Here is a 7971-nt window from a genome sequence, read left to right on the forward strand (position 1 = left end):
GGCATGACTATCAAACGCAGCAATGCGCAGGTCATCAAATGTCTCCTTGTCTGTTGATGGTTTGAGACATTTAACCAAGAATGTTTCCGCCATTTGTATTGTACTCTCTGTTAGATGTGGACAGTTGAAGTTGAGGATCAGAGACGAGTTGTCTGGTTTGCGGACAGTGTTCAGAGCTGCAAGTTTGGTTGATATTTTGCTGGTTGTATCGCACCCAGTCAGCGCATGTAGTGCTGGGAGACACTGTATGAGCTTGTCTCCCAGCGCTATGCAGATATCATGAAGTGGTAATATTGATCTGTTCACTCCTGAGTTGCGGATGAGCCAGAGCTCTTGGAGGCCAAGATTTCTCCAATTGACTGTTGAGATGACAGATGACAAAGACATCTGTATCACCTGATGACAGTGTCAGTTAACCTGACCCTAGCCAGATGAATTTCGTTCCGCTTAGCTCCGCCTAGCTTCACTCACATCCATCTGGGACCTCTTCCATTGAGAGTGATTTCTGCAACCGCAGGGCGGGAGTTTCATAGATGTGACATAGCGTAGAAGCGACTGTGAGACGGTTATCAGCGTCACGGGTTGACTTCGATGTGAGTGGTTGAAGTAGCACGTCAATAGATGACGGACAAGTGGCTTATTCAATCATATGCAAGCATTTTTTTATTAGGCCCAGCCTTCTGAAGCAACACTTCAATGGATCGGTTCCAGATGGATGAGTGGAGCTAGGCGGAGCGAAATTCATCTGGCTACGGTCAGGTTAAGTGTCAGTTGTACTGGTCTTAAATCTCTCGCTTCGTCGCTCAGTTGGATCATTAATAGGTCTCTGCTGAGATGGCTCAGATTGTTCTAATGGTTGGGTTGTGCAATCAGCCTTAGCCATATCCCTTTGTAATGTTCTGTAGCAGGATTTGGTGTGGTATTTTATGATATCTTACACTGTCAGTTGAAGAACCCTAGCAGTTCGAGTGTCATTAATCTTTGTTTGTTTGGCAAGCGAAACAATAACACCCCTGCCAATTTCACCATTAGAGAGGTACTCAGATTGCTTCTTCTTCTGGCATAGGATGCACTCGTCAAGATTGATATACTACTGTTAGGTTGCTCAAAAAAGCTAGATTTAATTTTTTTTACCATAAAACATTTCCTACTTCAAACAAAAGTTGCCTTAAACATGACATGTCACTTTCTATTTTTAACCCCCATAATCCACAGATACTGTAAATTGAAATGAATTAATTAAAGCCTATCTTACCATGTTTCCTGCTGTAGCCCAGTCAATGAAGTATTAGCTATGTGACACTGTATGGATAAGTCGTTCTCTCACTCTCTCCAGGTCATTTGATATTTTGTAAAATAAGGTTTCAAATATGAGTAATTGGTATGTACCAACTTATCTATTATTTGGGAGGAATAACTTCATGACATGAAGAAACTGTAACTTCATCAATTTGTCTGAGACTATGTGATCACAAGTTGTGATGACATTTTCCCCATTTTGCAAAATAAAAGAAAACACTAGCAGCTAGTTAGCTAACAAACTGTAGTTAGCTAGCTACAATACACACCAAATTAAATATAAAACTGATACAAATTCATTATAATTATTTAAATACACAAAATTACAACTCATATGATAATGACACATAATAAGTGTACACAGCAACACAAAGAATAAAGAGTAGATTGCCTTACTTTTCTTGATATCACAAGTCATCTTGCTTGACAGCCATGTGCTCTGCTATGATCTCAGGTCACTATGGCTGCCAAGTAAGCTTTTGTTGAAAAAAAAATGTTGTGGTGATGACAGCAATATTTAGAACAGATAGGAAATTTAAGTTTTTAAAGTTTAGGTTAATAAATAACTGGCAATTCTTGTTTGTTGCTAGTTGTAGGCTATGTGGTTGACTGTTTTTTAGCCATTTTCTTTATATCAAATCAGAATGCTTACACTCTTCTATGACCTTACAATCATTGTCATTGTGAACATTGTGATCACCTCAGAAAATCTATAGCTTCAAGGGTTTATGTACGCATATTTAATGAGATATTGGCTAATTTGCATATTTTATTTTATTTTTAAGTTAAAGTGTAATACAAAAAGTATTTCTCTTAATATGAAGATTAAACTGGTAGAAGTTTATGAGAATATCTATTAAGGAAAAAAAAAGTCCCATTCACCTATAATGTGATAATAGTGTCACCTATTGTGGTCATATTCAGGACTTTCGTCCCGGGTAGCGATTTTGGCACACATCCCACGTTGTTCAATGGGGTCATATTAGTCTATACTGTAACAGTTGAGATATTCTCCGCTAAATGAAGTGCATACAAATCTTTCCCAGGACCTCTACTATAACTATTCATTCATTCACTTCCTTTTTTCTAGCTCGCAAAATCGCGGTTGTTCTGTTTACAAATTAAAACCATATTTACACTTCGAATGTCACCTCCAAATTGTAGTAACTACATCTACGAAGTCTAAGGAAGATAACCATGTAGTCTGTTCAAAGATAAGATAAATTTTGACAGAACTACAGAACTCGTGAAAGTAGTACCTAAAATGACTCCATTCACTTCATTGCAAAATCGCGGTTGGGCTGTTTACACATTAAAACCATACTAACAATTTACATTTCGACTCCACATCGTTGTAACACCATACCAAGGGTCTTAAGAAGTGAGTCAATGGAGCTGCACAGTCCCGCCCACAGCCGATGCCGGATGTAAAAAGTCAATGCAATTTCTCCATTGACAATTGCGGTGTAAGCCATAAAAACTTAACTGCACGTGGTAGACTTAAAACCAGCTACGGTTGTACTAAGCGAATGTATATGCTCCTATAGACACCAAGAGTTCGTGGGGCACTAACCTTGTTTTGAGATAAATGCCTTTTATTCGCGATCTCTTGGATAAGTACTTCATTACCCACAATCCTGAACAATCCCACAATCCCACAGTGATGCCTCTGATTGGTGGAAAGGCCGTTATGGTCATAGTTTGAAACTTTCTCAGCGGAAAAATATTGACAAAGATGGAGGAGTTTTTTACTGCCTATGGCGAAAATCTTAATGTGATTAAAAACTTTCTAGACGAATATTGGTACTTGTATCAACAAGGATTGGGGTTTATACATCACACAAACTTAGTCAGGGCCAATACACTATCAAATAGACCACTGTAAATGTTAGTTTAAACACTCAAACTTTTCAGGTAGGCTAGCACTAGCCGACAGGCTAACCTTTAGCATTTCCGACATTGTATGTCATTACATAATGCAGCTAACATTAGCCTACATGCTGCAACACAGGTATGAATATTATGTTTTAGTGAGTGTCCAAAGGGGTGAAAGCCACTTTAAATCGGGTCACATTATTGACTGTTGTGTGTCCGAGAGTCAGTTTGTGGGTTTTGTAAGGGTCAGCAGCATGAGGGACAAGACCTACAAAGTTGTGGTGAGTTAGCTAAGCAGGGAGGTTGTAATGTTAATGCTGCTAGCAGTGCTAGTTAACATTAGCTAGGTAGCCTTCATACTGTATGATTCATATTAATCATTAACCTAGGAATACTTCGTGCATTTAATGAACATTTTGTGTAATAATTCACGGCAAATTAATAAACTGAATATGGTGGTCCAAGAGCAGACCATGCATCAGCCCGACTGAGCAGTGATGACAGCATAGGATGAGTCAGGTAACGTTACGAAGCACTGCCGTTAACGTTAACCGCTTTCACACACACGATATAAAATACACGATGATAAATATAAAATTCAATATCAAAACACTATTATTTACACGATTACTCCTGAAATAACTGCTATTAACTGCACATTCACTATATAAAAATCACTGTTTGGAGGAAAGGGTTCGCTGCTGTCGCCGGTTGGAAATGAACGATTTCGCGCTGGTTCATGCTGCTTATATATTTTTCAGTGAGGCCCGGTGGTTTATGGGATGAGTAGTTCCTTCGCTCGGAAATGAAAATATGTACAGTCTTGTACCTTTGACTTTTTTTGGATTTTCTCTTCGTTTTTTCACTCGAAATGATATGTTGTATGCTTATGAGTTATGCCGTAGCTGGTTAGCCTAAGACATGCTGTAAAACTCTTTAGATACGTATTTTTTCAAACGTCAATGGGACAAATGAATGGGAATCTTACATCCGGCACCTAACCGCGTTTTGGCTGTGGGCGGGACTGTGCAGCTCTATTTGGCTGATTACGTTAACGCATTTCCAGGGCTTAGTTGTCAGCTCAAAAAAAGCAGTGGCTATTGCTAACGCATTCATTTTCAATGCTTAGCATGTTAGCTAACATTAATAGGTTTGTATATGTGCTAACACTTACTTGAACGTTCCCTATTGTGGCTTGTGGGGTAGAATCTAACTTGTTGACACGTTTAACATTACTGTTGTTTACTACTTTATGTAAATCACATGACTATAATGAACTGTAACTTACTGAGAGCTAAGGTAATTCTGATTCAGACTGCCAAGTAATATCCAAACAGTGTGATGAATGGCCATCACGTAAAGCATATGACAACAGCAAATAGCTAACGTTTACGTTAGCCTTACTTATCGTTGACGTTGACCCGACACGTTCATAAGTTAGAGAGTTCTGTTTTCCCAAGATGGCGCCTGTCTGTATATGTGAATGAGACGTGAACGGTACTGTTTTTCTTTTTCATAAGTCATGTGTAAGTCTACATGCCTGTAGACTTACACAGTTATCAATGCTTCGGTTTACATGTAGATACCCTCATTATGCTACGGCGTAAGTGTGTTGCTATTTGGAGCCTTGGTAGCGATTTATTTTTACTACGTTTAGTTCAAGCATCGTTGTTTGGTGGGTCAGGTGACGAGCCGTCGAATCACAGCACAGCACCCAGAATGCATTGCAACACACCGTCATGAAGGGCTCATCATTAGGTCGGCTTTAAATAGCATACAGAACCTATAATAATTTAACGTTGTCTGTAAGCTCCACAGATCGTGGCAAGACAATTGAATTGATTGTGGACTTCTTGCCGGGCAATGATAAGTAACTTAACTTGAATAGTAGTGTTGCGTGGATATGCGTAATATCTGAATGAATGTGTGTTTCTCAATGTTATAATCTATACAACTGTTTACATTACTAAGTTTGGATGGAGCTAACGGGGCTTAATGGATTGGGAATTTATTTATTTTATTTTTTTAAATGACCTGTATGAACATGGATTCACTTTAAACTTTTTTTACATGACCTTTACACTTGGTGCTGGCAAGGCATTGAACTGGGCTTCATTCGAGGATTCCAACGGTTTTTACATGATTTGGTGCTGGCAAGGCATTGAACTGGGCTGAATGGATTTGGAAAATATATATATATTTTTAAATGACCTGTATGAACATGGATTCACTTTAAAAAAAGATGGCAGAGCGAAAACGACAAGGGCCAGCGACACGAAAGTAACAAGCAAGTTACACCGGTTCGGGCCTAGGTACGGTTTAGGAGCAGTAGTTCGTCCAAAAAGTGGGTGAAAAGGAATAATAAATAAAGTAAACTTAAGAAGAACAATAGTGGCCCACAGCGTCTTGCTGGATCAAACCCACTAATGAATTTGTCAACATTCTTATCACCACTGATAATGTGATTTGGACTTGAGACTGTATTTTGCCAGTGTTCTGTTTTCTTTCATTTTGGGCACCTCATACATTGAGTGACAGAACACCCTAATTCTATATTTACATATTCAGTACAACCCCATTATAGTGTGGGTTTCTATGATAATCTCTGGTAAGCCACAAAGTAAATTAAAACATTCTGCATTCATTTTTTGCATGTCCGCTTATTTTAGGTAGGCCTATGTGTTTACATGTCTCTATTCATTTCATACATCAAGATATTCACATCCAGTCTTTTCTAGGTAAAGTAACTTTCTGACTATAAACATGCCACGTTTCAAAGCTCTCAGAGCTTGTGTGATTGATCTGCACTTAATTTATATGCCTTAACTCTAATATGGACAGGCAATATTTTAGTCCTTTTTTGGTTTTGGGGTGTATAACAATATCTGTTAATTTAACAATCTTAGCATTTTTAGCCAAGAATCCATTTGATATATGGGAGACCTGTTGGGTTTAGTTCTACCTCCGGTAAGGGTAGCCTATCTCAAAAACTAAAGCCCTTTGTCACTAGCCTAATGGGAAGAGGATGCTTTTGAAAAATAAATCATGAAAACGAACGAGAACCATTTCAGTGTTATGTTAGTATTTTTGTTGTTGTTTAAAAACCTTGTATATGACGGCCTTGAAGTCTTGAGTTAGGCTACTGAATTGGCTGGTAGCCTACCATAAAGCCTACAAGTTTGCTCTCTCCAACGCAAACCAGATTTGGGTTCCATAGCCAAGTAATTCTGCTACATAACGTTGAAAACAGATAAATGTGTTTATTTGAAGCACACATACAAATACTGTAGGTCAGCTTCAAGTATGCACACTTACGTGACTACTTCAAGTATTAGCCTACGCACAATAGATTTTTCTTCTAGCCTACATAATGCATACATTTTGTAAACAAAAACAGCAGCTGTGATGCTGCGGCCGCATATATTCTGCGTCATATCTCGCCTCTTGTGAACTCTGCAAGCCCCCACCTTTCACTCGACAACCGCACGGAGATTCTGTAATGTGCGTGTATGTCATTCACACATAGGTCCGTATAAGGTCAGTATAAGGTCCGCAGGTTAGCATCATATTTGAATTATCTGTAGGGTAGGACCTCCGTTTGACAAACATCCCCATATACTCCAAAGGTTATATCTGAAAGCCCTTACACACACACACAAATCCACGCACACAAATTTGAAATGAGTGATTTAAAATATATATGCATTCAGGTTCTTATATTTTCTAATGCTTTGAAAAAAGGTTTGAAAAAGAAATATATAAAATATAACAGTACAAATATTACATGTTAATATTATAAAAGTATTTGCAAAGGGGGCAGGGATGTAACTGCAAAATATTTTTCACAGGTGATGTTTTAATGTAAAAAACAAAAAGAAAGATGTTTGAATACATGGGGGTGGAGGAGGGGTTGCAAAAGATTGATTTTGCTTGAATGTAAAAAAAAAATGAAAAAGGTGTTTGAATACATATAATTTGAAAAAATAAAGAACTTGTTTTGTTCCTACACAACCCTGCAACATTGAAGAACCACACACTGCATTTAAAGAACCATTTACATACAGTATAAGCAAGAACCATTATTATCTGAAGAACCATTTTTTCATGGTTCTGTAATGAACCATATGGGTTTCTAAAGAACCCATTTAAAAAAGGTTCTCCAAAGGACCTTATTTTTTAATTTTTTTTCGAAGAACCTGAAATGATGCCTTGAAAAACCCTTTCTTTGAATAACCATTCAACCATTGGGGCAGCCGTAGCCTAATGGCCGTGGTTAGCGCTTCGGACTTGTGACCAGAGGCAGGGGCGATTCTAGACCTAGAGCTTTGCTGGGGCACAGGCCCCCAACTCCCAATACATAAAAAAAAAAAAATAATAACTGTGCGCGCAATATGAATAAATGGCTAGCCTGATTTGGACCATCACATATCTCCCCTAGGTCACAGACATCCTCCTCCATACTCTGAATAGTTTTACGCCTAGCCCCCATCATGTCCTCATCCGTTTCTTGCCTGTCTCTCCTCCTCCTCCTGCCTGGTATTGGACTGCCCAGCCTGTGCTCTTTCTCCCCTCTCTTCGACCTTCTCCTCCTCCTCCTCCTCCAGCACTCTCTCCCTCAATTGTTGTAGCAGCCTCTATCCAGTAACATCCAAATACATAGTAGGCCTACTCACATGCATTAATTTAATAGGCTTTCCTACTAACACAAGGGAAGCTTATTTTTAGTCAAAAGTGAGATATACTTCCCTCCCAGGCAAGGGTCCTATATACATCCTGGCAATACTGCAGTTCTTTGTA

The sequence above is a fragment of the Alosa pseudoharengus genome, unplaced genomic scaffold (genome assembly GCF_046254945.1).
Source record: "Alosa pseudoharengus isolate Yale_2024_CS ecotype anadromous, Long Island Sound unplaced genomic scaffold, YU_APseudo_1.1 YU_APseudo_1.1_scf_13, whole genome shotgun sequence".
Lineage (NCBI taxonomy): Eukaryota > Metazoa > Chordata > Actinopteri > Clupeiformes > Clupeidae > Alosa > Alosa pseudoharengus.